Raw genomic sequence first — 18,275 nt, 5'->3', positions numbered from 1 at the left:
TAATCTGGAAAAAAATAGTTTTGACAACTTTATATCAAAATTTTAAGGTTTTTTTTGTTTTTGTTTTTGTTTTTTTGAGATGGAGTCTCACTCTGTAGCCCAGGCTGGAGTGCAGTGGCGCGATCTCAGCTCCCTGCAAGCTCCACCTCCCAGGTTCATGCCATTCTCCTGCCTCAGCCTCCCAGGTAGCTGGGACTACAGGCGCCCAACACCCCACCAGGCTAATTTTGTTTTTGTATTTTTAGTAGAGATGGGGTTTCACCATGTTAGCCAGGATGGTCTCAATCTCCTGACCTCATGATCCGTCCGCCTCAGCCTCCCAAAGTGCTGGGATTACAGGCGTGAGCCACCGTGCCTGGCCTGAATTTAGGAATGTTTTGAATACTGAAGAGATGAAAAAAAATTAGAAAAAAAATATTCCCAATAATTCCATGTTTAGGAATATAGCCTAAAGAAATGTTCTTAGAAAAATATTTATAGATCAGGCAGGGTGCCTCAGGATTGCCTGAGCTCAGGAGTTCAAGACTAGCCTGAACAAAACAAATGAGCCAGGTGTGGCGGTGTGCGCCTGTAGTCACAGCTACTCGGGAGGCTGAGACAGGAGAATTGCTTGAACCTGGGAGGCAGAGGTTGCATTGAGCCGAGATTGTGCCACTGCACTCCAGCCTGGGCGACAGAGCAAGATTCTGTCTCTACAAAAAAAAAAAAAAAAAACTATAAAGAAAAAATATTCATTAAAGCAGTATCTATGATAGCAGGAAATGGAAACACTGTAAATGCCCATCACTGAAATACTTTGCAGACATTAAAAATAATATCATCTTTCCTTTAATACAGAATCAAGGAAAATTAAATAAAATAATGTGATGTAAGTTTGACTGCAGAGATAACTGTTCATTAAAAAAGACTAGGTTGGGTGCGGTGGCTCACACTTGTAATCCCAGAACTTTGGGAGGCAGAGGCAGGTGGACCACCTGAGGCCAGGAGCTCGACACCCACCTGGCCAACATGGTGAAACCCTGTCTCTACTAAAATATAAAAATTAATGCCTGTAATCCCAGCTACTTGGGAGGTAGAAGCAGGAGAATCGCCTGGGCAACATGGTGAGACCACATCTCAGAAAAAGCCAAAAAACCCGTGCCAGTTGTAGGATAATTCCTTGATTAACCCCACCTACCTAGAACCATTCATTAAGTGTTTTATTCAGCATTTGTGGGGTGTCTTCTCTTTGTATTCCCAGCAGCTACTTTGGTAAGGTGCTGGGAATCCAAAGTTCAGTACTATATGGGTCATGCCTAGCCATGTCTGTGGGAGGAGAGACAAGAGAATCATGGATAATAGGTCAGTATTATAGATGCAAATTAAATGCATCTTGCTCAGGATTTAAACAGCTTATATGACATGAATTTGCATTCATGTTTCTTGGCTATTCATGTTCTTAGGTCAGTGTCATGTATTTTGCCACCTCCCTAACGAGGTTATAATTCAGGATAGGACTGTGGATTCTGTTTATACTACCGATACATGTTCAGAGCACCTTGGTTTGGAGTTCTAGGTGGAATCCCACATAAATTTGTGGAGTTGGCCAGGCGTGGTAGCTCATGCCTGTAATCCCAGCATTTTGGGAGGCCGAGGAGGGCAGATCACCTGAGGTCAGGAGCTCTAGACCCACCTGGCCAACATGGTGAAACCCTCTCTCTACTAAAATACAAAAATGAGCCAGGCGTGGTGGGGGGTGCCTGTAATCTCAGGTACTTGGGAGGCTGAGGCAGGAGAATTGCTTGAACCCAGGAGGCAGAGGTTGCATTGAACCGAGATTGAGCCACTGCACTCCAGTTTGGGCGACAGAGCCAGATTCTGTCTCAAAATTGAATGAATGAATGAATGAATGAATGAATAAATAAATAATTTGCTGAATTAACTGATGATATCAACCTGAAAAAATACAGGTGAGTAAGCATATAGGCTACTAGGCAAATGTTGTATTGCCCTCTCATCTCCTTATCCACCTACACATGTGGTCATGCAGACTGCAATAAACCCATATCCAGGCCAACTAAAGGAAATGTTTGCCTTGTGGGCCCTGTTGATCCTAAGAGAACTTGCCTTATCCTGGATATGAATCACATGCTTAATTTTAGGTTGCCACTTATGAATACTACTTGTTCTAGCCAAATTAATCCTCAAGGAAGAGAACGAAATGAGCTTAAGATCCTAATGCCAGGTCAGGCACAGTGACTCGTGCCTATAATCCTAGTGCTTTGGGAAGCTGAGGTGGGAGGATTACTGGAGCCCAGGAGTTGAAGGACCAGCCTAGATAACATAGTGAGACCCCTTCCCCACTGCCCCACCATTTTCTCTCTAAAGAAGAAGAAAAAAAAAAGACCTTAATGCCAATTGTAGTGAAGCCATAATTGAATAACCTAACTGCCAGTGGCTGTTGGAATAGCCTGCGTTGTGAATTCAAATTTTGATTCATTTTAACAAAAGATCCTAAACATAATAGTTTTTCCAATAGCCTGTATCCTTTACAAAGTCAACACGCAGAGGAGGAGCAATACTGGTTGTGCTCTGCCTCTGCTGCAGCCTCCCCTCAGTCGCAGTCCCTCAGGCCATTAAAGACCAAAACCATTTTTGAAAAATCTGGATTTCTGTGAAATTGGATAACTTATGGGGGTGTAGTGACTACAATACAGTAGGCACACAGTAGGCACTAAAGTTAACCGAACCAGTCTTTGTTTTAAGAAAAGTCATCTATAATAATTCTGCAGATTAATGTCAAGTAATATTACAAATAATTTATGACATACAGTGCTTAAACTAAAGGGAGAATCCCAGTCATACCTCTATTAGAGGCAGAGCGAGAGCTAGAAACAGGACTCTTTCATTTTGCTGCATTCTAAGAATGGAGATTGGGATGGGGTGGAGGTAGGCTCATAGAGGAATTCATGGGATTTCCTTAATGCAGTCTTGCTCTGTCGCCCAGGCTGGAGTGCAGTGGCGCGATCTCAGCTCACTGCAAGCCCCGCCTCCCAGGTTTACGCCATTCTGCCTCAGCCTCCCGAGTAGCTGGGACTACAGCCGCCCGCCACCACGCCCAGCCAGTTTTTTTTTTGTATTTTTTAGTAGAGACGGGGTTTCACCGTGTTAGCCAGGATGGTCTCGATCTCCTGATCTCGTTATCCGCCCGTCTCGGCCTCCCAAAGTGCTAGGATTACAGGCTTGAGCCACTGCGCCCGGCCTGCTGCCAAATTATTTCACAGGTATTCCTCGAGCACTTAGTATGCATTCCTTAGTTTTACTGCACTTCTTGTCACCAGAACAGGAAAGGAATTGTGTCCTGCAGCTCCTTGACCAAGTACCTCTCCACTAATACTGTGCACACTAAAGATGCAGGAACAAAGCACTAGACTCTGGGATATGAAGATCTCAAATTCTATTCTCTGTGCACTTCAGAGTTGGAGAAGGATCCATCAAGTTTCAGTAGAATGTACCAAGGAAGGGAGGCAATGTGGTAGAATAGAAAGAATAAGGATTGTAGTTGAGACACCTGCAACCTGGACCTGCTAGTCCACCTACTGCTGTGTAATCTTGGACAATTATGTCCACCTCTATGGGTTTTGGATCCTTTATCTGTAAAGTGAAGAGATTGGCCAGATGCTTTCCAGCACTAGGAATCTGTGCTTTAAATTAAAGTTTTACCTAACATACCATACTTTTTATCAATGTCCACCTGCAGATAACAACCCACCTTATTTTATTTGAGTTTTGAGACAGGGTCTTGCTCTGTCTTGCATTCCAGGCTGGAGTGCAGTGGCACAATCATGGATCACTGAAGTCTCCACCTCTGAGGTTCAAGCGTTCCTCCCACCTCAGCCTCCCAAGTAGCTGGGACTATAGGCATGCACCATTGTATCCAGCTAATTTTTTATTTTTTGTAGAGACAGGGTCTCACTGTGTTGCCCAGGCTGGTCTCAAATTCCTAGGCTCAAGTGATCCTCCCACCTTGGCTTCCCAAAGTGTTGGGATTACAGGCGTGAGCCACCATGCCTGGCCTAACCCAGTTTCTTAGATAGGTTCCCCAGCCTGTCGTTTAAGTCATCTAAATTTGATGCACTTACTAAGTTGATGCCATTTTTGCTGTAGAAAATTATTTATTTAAAAAAATAGTTATGACTTTCACCACATATTAATAAATCATTATCTAGTGAGCTTGGTTAAAGTTTGACCTCACCAATATTGCTAGCTAAGAAAATACATGTATGGCACTTTAACATACCTGGTGTCCTTTAAGCCTCGTTATTAAAATAGATGAGATAGGTTAGAAATCACTATTTCTGCTGGGTGCAGTGGCTCATGCCTGTAATCCCAGCACTTTCGGAGGCTGAGGTGGGCAGATCACCTGAGGTCAGGAGTTCGAGACCAACCTGACCAACATGGAGAAACCCTGTCTCTACTAAAAATACAAAATTAGCCGGGCGTGATGGCGCATGCCATGTAATCCCAGCTACTCGGGAGGCTGAGGCAGAAGTATCGCTTGAATCTGGGAGGCAGAGGCTGCGGTAAGCCAAGATTGCACCACTGCACTCTAGCCTGGGGGACAGAGTGAGACTCCGTCTCATGAAAGAGAAAGAAAGAAAGAGAGAGAGAGAGAGGGAGAGAGGGAGGGAAAGAGGGAGGGAGGGAGGAAGGAAGGAAGGAAGGAAGGAAGGAATAAAGGGAGGGAGGGAGGAAGGGGAGGAAGGAAAAGAAGTCACTATTTCTTTTTTATCATGAGGAAACGGAAGGTCAGAGACAGAGGTCTAACATCACGTGGTAGGTATGGAAAAGGAATACTGTAGAGGTCTGTGATTGCTTTTGGTTTGTGACTTCCTACAAAAAGGAACAGACCCTGTTTCCCAAAGCCCAGGTCTGCTGCCTGGCTTATGACCTACACCGAATAGAGTAACTCAACCCTCTGATAACAATGACCCAATGATTAGCAGCTGCCGCAGAGCCCATTAAACTGGAATTAATCCTTGGGAGCAGGGAATGGGGGAGAGTTGTTTCTGCTAATGTTGCTTAGCAAATACAGTCATATTTTTTTGTCACATGGAGGAGACCCTTCTGCAGTAAGAGAGAATCAGGCCTTGGCTGGGTGCGGTGGCTCACGCCTGTAATCCCAGCACTGTGGGAGGCCAAGGTGGGCAGATCATGAGGTCGGGAGATCGAAACCATCCTGGCCAACATGGTGAAACCCTGTCTCTACTAAAAATACAAAAATTATCTGGGCATGGTGCCGTCCACCACGGCCTCCTAAAGTGCTGGGATTATAAGCATAAGCCACTGCTCCCAGCTGAGGTGTTTCAAACATAACATTAAAATAGAATTTTTAATTTTTCACCCCTGTACTCACTCTGTTCCCTCATCTTGGTAAATGGTCCCATTATCTATTTATTTGCTCAACTCAAATGCTAGAATCAGATTTATTTCTCTTATTCCTTCATCTCTACCATCACCCCTGCCCCTGTACCTCCAACTAATGAGGTCTTTATTCTACTTCCAAAGGATATTCTAGGCTGGGCACAGTGGCTCACGCCTGTAATCCCAGCACTCTGGGAGGCAAAGGTGGGCAGATCACCTGAGGTGAGGAGTTCGAGACCAGCCTGGCCAACATGGCGAAACACTATCTGTACTAAAAATATAAAAATTAGCTGGGCATGGTGGCGGGCGCTTGTAATCCCAGCTACGCAGGAGGCTGAGGCAGGAGAATTGCTTGAACACAGGAGATGAAAGTTGCGGTGAGCCGAGACTGCACCATTGCACTCCAGCCTGGGCGACAAGAGCGAAACTCGGTCAGAAGGAAGGAAGGAAGGGAGGGAGGAAGGGAGAGAGGGAGGGAAGAAAGAGAAAGAAAGAAAAGAAAAAGAGAAAGAAAGACAAAGAAAGGGAAAGAAAGAAAAGAGAAAGAGAGAAAGGAAAGGGGAAGGAAGGAAAGAAGGAGAAAAAGGAAAGAAAGAAAAAGAAAGGGAAGAAAGAAAGAAGGAAAGAAAGAAAAGACATTCTAAAAGTATCTGCTTCTCTCAATCTCCATCACTTTTGCCACTGATTGAAGCGACATCTATCTTTGCCTGGACTGCTACAATAGTCGCCTAACTGGGCTCTGTGTTTTCCTTCTTTCCCCTTTACAACAGATTCTTTACAAATAAACTAATCTTTTAAAAAATATGTCAGATAATTTCTTTCTCTTGCTCAGAACTTACAGGAGTTCTGAGTGTACTTAAAAATACCTTACCAAGACCTTCAAGATCTCTGGTGATCTGGCCACTGCTTCCCTCTCAAACCACAAACCTCATTTCTATTGGTGCCCCCTCAGGCACTACATACTTTAGCCACACCACCTCTCATTCTATGCTTTGAACATGCCAAATTCACCACTCTCTTGTTCTGCCTTCTTGTAGTACTTTTCCTTCAGATCTTTGTTAGCCTGGCTCCTTAGGGTTCAGTTAGTTTTTGTTTTTGAGACAGAGTCTTACTGTGTTGCCCACGCTGAAATGCAGTGGCACCATCATGGCTCACGGCAGCCTTGACCTCCTGGGCTCAAGTGATCCTCCCACCTCAGCCTCCTGAGTAGCTTGAACTACAGGCATGCACCCCCAGGCCTGGCTAATTTTTTTAGTAGAGATGCAGTCTCGCCATAATGCCCAGATTGGTCTAGAACTTCTGGCCTCAAGCCATCCTCCTGCCTCAGCCTCCTGAAGTGCTGGGATTACAGGAGTAATCAGTTCTTAGCTTCAATAAATATCCTTCTCTCAGAGAGGCCTTTCTTGCCTTCCTGCAGTGTCAGATTAGGTTAGAGATTGGCAAGAAGAGAACACGCATACAAAAACACAGAGACACGCACTCCTACTCTAAGTTCCGACTTTACATAGCCAATGGTACTGGACTTGCAGGAAGAGAGATGGCTATGAGCAAGGCTACACATCTGTCTCAGCTTTTCCCTTGCTCCTAATCCTTTTGCACAAGAAAGCTCCTGCCAGAACTGAGAAGGAAACCAGATTCTTGCCACGTTACTGCTTTTTAAAACTCAGGCTTACATCACTAAGTGGGAAGACTACACTAACAATCTGTATGCTTCCATTTAAGGGCAGCTTTTATAAATACTGGGATCTGCTAGTCCTTAACTGTACTCAGCACTGACAAGACTCCATCTTCATCTAGGAGACGAACCATGTCTTTCCTTCTAGCTCTTCAATATTCCTCATAACCTGTCTCCCGTGGTGCCCCATCTCTTCCTGCCCTCTATCAGTTTCTATCTATTATTTTTGTTTCCTCCCAGCACACTGACGACTCTCGGAAATTATTTGGTGGTTATCTGTCTCCCCGACTAAAATACGAGTAGCGTGGGAGCAAATGCTTGCACACAGCTGTACTTCCATTTCTTAGAACAGTGCTTGGCATAGGGTAGATACTCCATAAATATTTGTTGAATGAGTGAGTAGATTACCTCCTACCTCCAGTCTTGCCACCCTCTACTTTCCTCTCCATCTGTAGCCAGTCAATCTCCTGGCTTCTCCCTAACCTGAAGATAAAGTCCAGCTCCTCAGTGTGTCCTGCCAGGCCCTTGCAGCCTGAGCCTGCCTGCCCCTCCAGCCTTGTCTCTCAATTTTCCTCTTGCCTGAAACTCTCCCTTCCACTTCCCCATCCCTTGGCTGCTTCTGTGTTCCAGACCTACTGAACTTCTTTCAGATGCTCAAAACTGGAGTCAGGGCTGGTTGCTTGAGCCTAGGAGGTCGAGGCTTCAGTGAGCTGTGTTTGTGCCACTGCACTCTAACCTGGGTGACAGAGCAAGATCCTATCTCAAAAAACAAACAGAAAATCCCCACAAAAACACACAGCACAAAATAAAAAAACAAAAACCATTTTAGTACCAAAAAATTAGGACATAATTTTTTCATAAAAGGCCAACATTTAAATGGAATAACCTTAATTTTATGGAATACTCTACATTCTTTTTTATTTTTCTAGTGTTTTCATTAGCTGTTGAAAACTCTGTCATATCTCGGACCAGTTTGTGGACCAGCTCTTGGGGATGACTGAATGATATCTCAGGTCTCTTCCAACCTAATATTCTGAGACTTTATTCACAAGTAGTTTCCATGTTGCAGAAGGGTCCCCAGTAGGTCTATTTGGTGCTGGGGCTGAGCAGACACAGTGAAGAGTTTTTACCTGTGCAGACGCCCGTACTATGCGCACCGGGCATGCTATCGTCAACACCTAAGGCAATCCTATGGGGTAGGTATTACTGATGGCAAAACTGAGGCTTGGAAAGATTAAACTACCCAAAGTCACACTGTAGTGGAGTGGCCACCACCACAGTGTGACTTTGGGTGGCTTGCTTAATCTTGACTCCAAAGCCCATAGTTTTCTGCACCCAGATTCTAGTATTATGTCTAGCAGTTACTTTTCTCCTGGAAGCAGCCACCTCTTCTGAAAATGGCTTCTTCTCCTACTCTAGCGTGTAGACTGAGCTCAAGGGAGGTTGATTTCCAGGCCATGGTTGACCCATCCAGTCATGGGAACTTGACCCAAGGAGGGAGTACCAGTCAGAGATCTTCCTCGGGTGTCTGACCTTATACCTCCAGAGATTAGAAGGTGTTATGTTCTAATGCAGCAAGCCATAAATGCTGACTCAGTTGTTTTCAGAACTGTCTTGTTGCCAGAAAACAAGAGTTGTTGCCAGAAACTGTCGTCAGGAAGAGGGAATGAGGCCACCTCAAGGTGAAACAGGAGAGAGAACCTGGCAGCATTCAAGTCCCGGGATCCAATTGTTCCCGAGGCTGTCCCATCCCCACATTTCCCACGGTTAGATTATTCAGCCTTCCCCTGAATTGAGCAAGGGAATAAATCCTTCTCTTTTCTTGTTCTCTTTTTTTTTGAGACAAGGTCTCACTCTGTAGCCCAGGTTAGAGGGCAGTGGCGTGGTCATGGCCCATTGCGGCCTCAACCTCTCAGACTCAAGCAATCTTCCCACCCCAGGCTCCCGAGTTGCTGGTACTACAGGCACGTGCCAACACACCTGGCTAATTTTTTTTTTTTTTTTTGAGACGGAGTCTCGCTCTGTAGCCCAGGCTGGAGTGCAGTGGCCGGATCTCAGCTCACTGCAAGCTCTGCCTCCCGGGTTCACGCCATTCTCCGGCCTCAGCCTCCGGAGTAGCTGGGACTACAGGCGCCCGCCACCTCGCCCGGCTAGTTTTTTTGTATTTCTTAGTAGAGACGGGGTTTCACCGTGTTAGCCAGGATGGTCTCGATCTCCTGACCTCGTGATCCGCCCATCTCGGCCTCCCAAAGTGTTGGGATTACAGGCTTGAGCCACCGCGCCTGGCCCTCCTGGCTAATTTTTTAAGTTTTTAGTAGGGATGGGGCCTCACTATGTTGCCCAGATGGATCTCAAACTGCTGAGCTCAAGCAATCCTCCCACTTTGGCCTCCCAAAGTGCTGGGATTATAGGCGTGAGCCACTGCGCCCAGCCCCCTCCTATTTTCTAAGCCAATTCAAGTTTAATCAGATGCAACCAGTTTAGCTCAGGTCCCAGTGCTCTCATCCTTCTTCCCCAGTAAGGAGGTAGCACACTACAGTGGAAAGAAAGTGGACCTCGGAATAAGAACTTTGGCAAGATGTGAACAAAACAATACTGCATGGTGTTACAGGCTTAGAAACTGTCAGAAGCACTCACATTCAGCCACTGCAGCCTGGGCTATTGTCTGGAACACCAGATAGTACGCTGAGGCTTGTGTTGAGGACAAAGGTCTTAGATGCATCTGAGAAAGGGAAACAAGAAAAAGCCGTGCATGTTCGTTTTCAGTTCAGTTACAGCGGGTCCTCGATTAACGTCATTTCATTATAACGCTGCTGAGAGGAAAAATCGATTCCCTGCCGGGGCCACTTTCTGAGTGAAGTTTGCACGTTCTCCTTGGGTGTCTGAGCTTGTGTTGCAGGGTTTTCTCCAGGTCCCCCGACTTCCTCCCACATCCCAAAGATGTGCAAAGATGTGAATTGCACATCTAAATTGTCTACACTGTGTTTAGACTGTCCCAGTTTGAGTGAGTGTGGATATGTGAGTGAGCGTAGGTGTGTGTGAGGGTGTGGGTAAGTGTGGGATGTGAGTGGGTACGTGACTGTGCATGTATGAGTGTGGGGAGGTGAGTGTGTGTGTGGGAGTGTGGGTGTGTGTTAGTGAGTGTGGGTGTATGTGTGGATGTGAGTGTGAGCGTGTGAGGGAGAGTGAGGATGTGAGTGTGGGGATATGTGTGTGTGAGAGAGAGTGTGAGAGGCTGTGTGAGAGTGTGTGTGAGACAGTGTGAGTGTGTGTGTTAAAATGTGTGAGTGTGAGTGTGAGTATGAGTGTGTCTGTGTGAGAGTGTGTGTGTGTTTGTGTGTGTGGGAGAGAGTGAGTGTAAATGTGTAAGAGTGTGTGTCACTGTATATGTGTGTGAGTGTGTGTGTGTGTGAGTGTGTGTGTGGGAGAGAGACAGAGGTGTGTGTGTGTGTGTGTGTGTGGTGTGAATGTGTGCCCTGCGACAGGATGGTGTCCTGCCTGGGGTTGGATCCCACCTTATGCCCTGAGTTGCAGAGATAGACTCCGGCCACTTGAACTGAAACAATTGGGTGACTAATTATCTTATTTGTTTTTACCAATCTTTCATAAATGTATGTGTAGTTCACATTTATTTCAATGTTAATATATTGGGAGTGTTCTGGTCTTTATCTAGAAGTTTGTTGATGCTTTTGTGACAGAAATATGCTGTAGGAACCTAACTCTTGTTTCTGTCAATTAGCCTGTGATCAAATTGGTTTTGTTATACGTCGTTTCATTTAAAGTTGCAGTTCCCAAGAACCTATCAGCATCCTTAAATGATGACCTACTGTATTTTTGAAGTAACAGCAAAATGTACAATTTATGGATGAAAACTCTCTTCTCCATCAGTCATGTTTTATGACTGTAACATTTTACAATTGTGTGTGTGTTTTTTAGGACAGGTTAATACATAGGGTTCAAAATTCAAAAGATACAAAAAAAAGTATAATGCAGTGAACGAAGTTTCCCTGTGATCCCTGCCTCTGACCACACCCACCTTTCCCAGCAGCCAACCAATGTCAGCAGTTAAGAAAATCTTTCCAGAGATATTCTCTGCACATATATGTTGGCTTTTGCTGCATGACAAGACACTTCAAAGCTTAGTGAGTTAAGAAAAAAACAAGCTTGGGAGTCTATGGGCCTGTGGAGCACTTCTAGTCTGGGCTTGCTCAGCAAGGCTAGGTGGTAGAGGATACCCTCAGTCACATGTCTCGAATTGTCAGGCTGGGTGGACCAGAAGATCCTTGCATGTCTGGAAGTTGGCTTATGTCAACTGAAGTGATGGCCACATGCCTCCCATCATCTGGGAGACTAGCTCCGACTCATGTGATGACAGAAGAGTTCCCAGCAGCGAAAGGGGTTATACTCCAACACACAAGCCGTATCAAGTTTCTGCTTTCATTATATTTGCTAATGAACCTCATATGGCCACGTCCAGGATCAAGGGATGGAGAAATAGACCCCACATCATGGTGGAAAGAAGTGTAAAGTCTCATTGCAAGAGGGCACACATTTAGAGAGGAGAAGAATTAAGGGCATTCTCTGCTGTCTATGACAGCACATGTGTGTGAAGATGAGTGCATGTATGTACTCATGTGTGTGCATATGCACCTTTTCCTGTTTTTTACATAAGTGGTGGCATACCGTCTTATGGCTTCTTATAGCTAAAACCTGATTCACAATCCTTGATGTCTACCAAACATGAAAGTTTATATTTTAGGTAGTAAAGGCATATTACAATCAAACAGTTTGATGGGAGAGTTCTTATCTCTTTATGTCAAATAGTAGGAAGATGAAGTGGAGGAACCTGTAACCTATGATAGAGAACAGAGCAGAGCTCACTGGGACCTTCACCTGAGCTCCTACCTCAGCTCATCCAGTATCTTTATGTAGTCATTTACAGTTGGAAAGTCAGCTTCCCAGAGAAATGCCTGTATAGTACCCAAATAAAGTACCTTGCTTTATAGTCTCCATTTGTTTATTTATTTTTGAAGAGACAGAGGTCTCATTGCATTGTCCAAGCTGGTCTTGAACTCCTTGGTTCAAGAGATCCTCTTGCTTCGGCCTCCCGAGTAGCTGGGACTACAGACGTGAGCCACCGCACCCGGGCCTCATGGTCTCTATTTAATTAGAGTTGATTCCCTTCTTGAAAAAAGACTCATTTTGTGGTTGTCATTTATCAGAGAGGGAGCTTGTATTGTCCCCATTTGGGTCTTGACGCTACCTTTTCAGTGAGGCCTTCTCATCTAGTCTAAGAGGGTGCCCTACTTCAATTCCTGTCCCTGCTCCCTTTCCTGCCTTGTTCTTCTCCATAGCACAATCACCACCTGACACGCCATATATTTGTTTGTTTGTTAGTTCCTGTATTGTCCATCTCTGCCAACTAGAATATAAGCTCTGGGGGGCAGACTTTGTCTTGTTTACTTCTCTATCCCCAGCACCTAGAATAGTGACTGCCACATAGAAGGCTTTTGGTAAATATTTCTTGAATAAATGAATATTGTAAAAATTCTCACACAAGTTAGTTTCCTTTCTAAGCCCCAATTACCTCATCTTTAAGGTGGGGATTGTAATACCCGCTTCACTGGGTTCCCATGAGGAGTAAGCGAGTTATGCATGCACAGCAACTCCTACGGTGCATGACATCTAGACTGATCCATCGAGGTGGATCAGAAGGTGTGCTCACAGCCCGCATTTACATAAGGGCATCAATGTTCATAACAGCAAGTAGTACCTCTTCTGGGACATGGGAACTTTGGCGTGGATCAAAACCTTCAAATGAAAAGAAGTCAGAAAAGAAGTCAGCCTTTTAAAAGGCTAGTCCGGACTTCTTTGCAGTGTAGCAAACCAAACACGTGTTTGTCTTTCTCCCCTCCTGATTTGCCATTAAAATTAAGCAAAGAAACAATGGGAAGCTGAGGCTGAAGGATCACTTAAGCCCAGGAATTCAAGGCTGCAGTGAGCTGTGATTGCACCACTGCACTCCGGTCTGGGTGACAGAGCAAGATCCTGGAAAGAAAAGAAGAAAAGAAAAGAGAAAAGACAGAAGAGAAGAGAAGAAAAAGGAGAAGAGGAAAGAGAGAGCAAAAGAAAGAAAAATGGAAGGATAGAAGAAAAAGGGAGGAAGGAAGGGAGGAAGGGAGGGAGGGAGAGAGGGAGGGAGGGAGGGAGGGAGGAAGGAAGGAAGGAAGGAAGGAAGGAAGGAAGGAAGGAAGGAAGGAAGGAAGGAAGGAAGGAAGGAAAACTAAGCTCATAAAACTGAAGAAAATAGGATGGCCCTTCAGTGGACAAGGGAGTTAAATGAATTTCAGTGGAATGTAGAAAACCACAGCCAAGAATGAGCGTGGGCGGGCACTTTGGGAGACCAAGGCAGGCGGATCATCTGAGGTCAGGAGTTCTAGGCCAGCCTGGCGAACATTGCGAAACCCTGTCTCTACTAAAAACACAAAAATTTGCCAGGTGAAGTGGTGGGCGCCTGTAATCCCAGCTACTTGGGAGTCTGAGGCAGGACAATCGCTTGAACCCAGGAGGCAGAGGTTGCAGTAAACTGAGACCGTGCCATTGTACTCCAGCCTGGGTGACAGAGCTGAAACTCCATCTCAAAAAAAATAAATAAATAAAGAATGCGGGAGGATACAGCTATCCCATTGCACAGTGTCAGTCCTGGACAGGAGGATGGCGGGGGATGGGAGTGAGCCAGCGGGGCCATGCCAGGGATTCCTGAAAGTCTACCTACTAAACAGCTCCATCTGTCGGCTGCTCACACTCTTTAACACTCTCGCACCCTCTCCCTGTCCCCTCACCCTGTGCTGGTAGACACCAGCCATTTAGCTCTAGATGAAGGAACTGCTAAAGGAGAGCTTTGACAGTTACGGTGAGTTGGCAACCCAGAGGAGAGCCCCTCCGTTCTGCCACTTCAGTTTCCCACAATCCAAAGACCAGCTCCCAACCCATTCGTCCTAATGTGACACACACAAATCAGCAAGCCCTACCCAGGTACACAGATGGGCCAAGCCAGAAGGAGACTCGGGAAACAGGACATGCCCACTGGCTACTAGAATAGTCAACCTCGCCGTCGTTAATAAACACAAAATGACAATCCAAGGATGAAAACCAGCGACATGGAAGAGAAAGACAAACTGTTCCTGTACAGAGAACCAAAATTGGCCATTCACTCAAGACTAACGTCCTAGGGGGACAGAACATGGCTACAGGGATAGAAGGAGTAAAGAAGAGACAGGGGATCATTTATTAGGCACGGACATCGGCTAAGTCCTGTGCTCAAGCGTTCACATATATTTCCTCATTTAACTCTGCCAACGACTTTCTGAGATTGACAATATTCTTGTTGACCATTTTACAAATGAAGAAGCTGTGAGTCAGAGAAGTCAATAACTTATCCTGAGGTCATACAGCTGCTAAAGGAAACACACTGCATTCTTTGTTTTGTTTGTTTTATATTTGTTTTTGTTCTTAGCGTGGACACATTTATTAACCAAAGGGATGATCCTAACCAAATCAACACTTTGAAATAGTTGCATGTAAAATGTTTGTGATAAGATAATTGAACACAGTAATGAAGAAAAAAAAACAAACCCAGCAGTATGGAGATCTGCTCATTGAACTGAGCCTGTTTATTTTCGTAGCTAATTCCTGTCCAAAGTGATGGTGGAATTTTTATTCTACTTTTTTTTTTCATTTCCTTTTTTCTTAAATTATACGTTAAGTTCTGGGGTACATGTGCAGAATGTACAGGTTTCTTACATAGGTATACACGTGCCATGGTGGTTTGTTGCACCCATCAACCTATCATCTACATTAAGTATTTCTCCTGCCGGGCGCGGTGGCTCAAGCCTGTAATCCCAGCACTTTGGGAGGCCGAGACGGGCGGATCACGAGGTCGGGAGATCGAGACCATCCTGGTTAACACGGTGAAACCCCGTCTCTACTAAAAAATACAAAAAACTAGCCGGGCGAGGTGGCGGGCGCCTGTAGTCCCAGCTACTTGGGAGGCTGAGGCAGGAGAATGGCGTGAACCCGGGAGGCGGAGCTTGCAGTGAGCTGAGATCCGGCCACTGCACTCCAGCCTGGGTGACAGAGCGAGACTCCGTCTCAAAAAAAAAAAAAAAAAGTATTTCTCCTAATACTATCCCTCCCCTTGCCCCCCACCCCTCGACAGTCCCCGGTGTGTGATGTTCCCCTCCCTGTGTCCATGTGTTCTCATTGTTTAACTCCCAATTATGAGTGAGAACATGCAGTGTTTGGTTTTCTGTTCCTGTGTTAGCTTGCTGAGAATGATGATTTCTAGCTTCATCCATGTCCCTGCAAAGGACATGAACTCATCCTTTTTTATGGCTGCATAGTATTCCATGGTGTAATATTCTACTTTTTCCTAGATCTGAGTACAGGTGACATTGTTCATGACACAGTCCATCACTAATTTCCCATCTTTTGATTTTCTTGTTGTTGTGTTTTTCCTTCCCATCCCTCTCCCAATGTTGAACCAATGCTCCATCTGTAAGTGCAGACAGTCAGAGTTTTTCTGCCATCAGCTGTAGTTTCTTCTAACTTCTCTAACCAGGGTGTAAGAAGAAAACTGTTGTCTTCAAAGTGCTCTCAGTTTTTATGGTGAGGTTGTTGCTATCATGAGAGATGATACAATCTGGTCTGGCCATTGCACCCATGTTTTGCAGAGCTATTCCCACTGCCAGTTCTTTCATGTCTTCATCAAAGCCTTTGGTGTCCATCAGGCACCATCTTCCTTCCAGCTGCTCAGCAGTGACCTGGGTCGGCGTGCAGAGTGCACAGAGCGGGGTCAGGCATGGAGAGTGGGCTGTGCGACTCCTGGCACCTACAGGCACTTTAGAAGGGACCTGCCCCAGATGCCCATTTGTTGTTAAAGTCTTGATTGCTTTTATTTTATTATGAAGATGGTATGCAGGATGCATGCTTATTCTAACAAATTTAAACAAACCAGAGTAAAAGCATCCCCAGAAAGAGCTTCTATTTCTGTTTCTCCAGACTTTTTCTACACGTATGCCAGTAGATATGTATCTTATTTTTTCTTAAGTCTTCCAACAGTTTATTAGAAAGAATGTAGATGTTTTTAAAAATCCCCACTGTCATGAACTTAACTTGAGGTTTTCAGCTCTGGTATAAGCTGAATCAAAAAAAGAAATTAAAAAAAAAGTATTAAACATTTTTTTCACTCATTTGTCATATTGACAGTGCAACTACAAATCTGGTCTAAATGTACACACTCTCATACAACAACGTACAGCTTTCTTTGTCCTCCATGCTAAGAGATGTAAAAGCTTAAGGGTCAAACAATACCAAATGTATAATTTTTTTTTTTTTTTTTTTAAGACAGAGTCTCACTCTGTTACCCAGGCTGGAGTACAATGGCGCGATCTCGGCTCACTGCAACCTCCGCCTCCCGGGTTCAAGTGATTCTCCTGCCTCAGCCTCCTGAGCAGCTGGTATTACAGGTGCCTGCCAACACGCCCAGCTAATTTTTGTAGAGATAGGGTTTCCCCATGTTGGCCAGACTGGTCTCGAACTTCTGACCTCAGGTGATCCACCTGCTTTGGCCCCCCAGAGTGCTGGGATTACAGGTGTGAGCCACCGCAACCGGCCCAAATGAATAATTTTAAAAAACCATCTAAGTTAAGGCATTCACTAGTTTTAGCTAAGATACATCTGGAACACTGACAAGAATCATGTGAAGTAAATTTTTTGAAAAATAAACTTTAGTGAAAAATCCTGAAGGATAATACCAGAAGAATAGTAGGTTACCAGTAAGGTGTCAGCCAATTTGTTCCAGCCACTTCTGAATCCATGTTCTATAACCTAAAATTTAGTTCTGTTTCCCTAAGCTGAGAGCTTTCTATCATGTCAGTATCTATGCTATGAAGAAAAGGAGACTTAGGTGAGATGTTTGTATTTATTCCAACTGCTGCATCCATTGCCTAGGACCTCAACAGCTTCCTGGAAATCTGGGATGTCTTCATACATCAGGTTATTGCCTTAGCTGACCTTAAAATTGCCCCATACAATGGTACATATCAACCCTCTGTGAAGCCTTTTCAAAAACAAAACAGGTTGAAAAATGGGTTAAAGTAGGCAAATAGAGCATGCCTTTTGAGCAATCAATTCAGGAGTTCTCTCCGTTCTGAAATCTTGCAGAGCAGTTATTTTTCTTTCTCAAAATCCAAGTGATGACAATATTCTTTAGCTCTAGCATTTTTTCATCATCACTTTCTCATGAGTCATCATCTGCTCCATCTACTTCTGGTAAATCTACATCCACACCACCACCCATGCTGTTTATCACCTCAGAGAAATGATCAAAATTAGACATGTCTTCATCTGAATCATCTTCCGTCTTTCCAATTGTTGAAGTCCACACTAAGCCAGTTAAGCTTTGCCCTTTTTTTTTGTTTGTTAACCTTGGCCATGACTGCCAGATTCTCCTTTTCATAAACAACATAAAATTGATCTGTCCATTCTTTTAGGCTCAGAATCATTTGGATCAATACAGTGAAAAAGATCAATTTCATTTAAATGCTTAAAATGATCATTTCCTCCAAGACAACTGAATGTACGTTTGGATTTTTCAAAATGTACATGAGCAGCTTTACTGTCTTCAACAGAAAATTCAGTGAAGACATGGTCCCTTCGATTGATTGTACCACTTTGCAGAAGCAGGTGGCATTGTAAAGGGGACAGGGGGATGGGGAAATGGGTGCATGGGCCTTTCTGGCAGTGGCTGCGGCTAGGGAGTTGACTCTTCTCCTGTGTTTTCTCCCTGGTTGCAACCTCTTCTTGCTCCCTTCAGGCGATGGTGGCAGCAACAGGCTCGACATATTTATCTTATTTATTTATTTATTATTATTATTTTTTGAGATGGAGTTTTGCTCTTGTTGCCCAGGCTTCACTGCAATGGCGCAAACTCAGCTCACCACAACCTCTGCCTCCTGGGCTCAAGCGATTCTCCTGCCTCAGCCTCCCAAGTAGCTGGGATTACAGGCACCCACCACCACACCCAGCTAATTTTTTGTATTGTTAGTAGAGATGGAGTTTCACCACATTGGCTAGGCTGGTCTTGAACTCCTGACCTCAGGTGATCCGCCCACTTCGGTCTCCCAAAGTGCTGGGA

The 18,275-nt window shown here is 44.8% G+C and overlaps 1 protein-coding gene, 1 long non-coding RNA gene and 2 pseudogenes across 3 annotated transcripts in view; 1 reads left to right on the top strand and 3 right to left on the bottom strand.

Moving 5' to 3' along the window:
* FADS2 (fatty acid desaturase 2) overlaps positions 1-18,275 on the top strand; it is a 105,588-nt gene that overhangs the window by 3,475 nt on the left and 83,838 nt on the right. The gene's annotated exons all lie outside the window — the stretch shown is intronic.
* Positions 9,715-18,275, bottom strand: part of LOC135966995 (uncharacterized) — a 53,307-nt gene continuing 44,746 nt past the window's right edge. The window contains exon 4 of the long non-coding RNA XR_010580783.1: positions 9,715-9,800. This is a non-coding gene — a long non-coding RNA (uncharacterized lncRNA). The remainder of the gene's footprint in view (positions 9,801-18,275) is intronic.
* LOC141408440 (fatty acid-binding protein 5 pseudogene) lies at positions 15,238-16,213 on the bottom strand (annotated as a pseudogene).
* On the bottom strand, positions 17,271-17,831 carry LOC107127259 (prostaglandin E synthase 3-like; annotated as a pseudogene).

Source organism: Macaca fascicularis, chromosome 14 (genome assembly GCF_037993035.2).
Source record: "Macaca fascicularis isolate 582-1 chromosome 14, T2T-MFA8v1.1".
Lineage (NCBI taxonomy): Eukaryota > Metazoa > Chordata > Mammalia > Primates > Cercopithecidae > Macaca > Macaca fascicularis.
The sequence above is the reverse complement of the archived record's forward strand: the minus strand, read 5'-3'. Positions and strand labels throughout refer to the sequence as shown.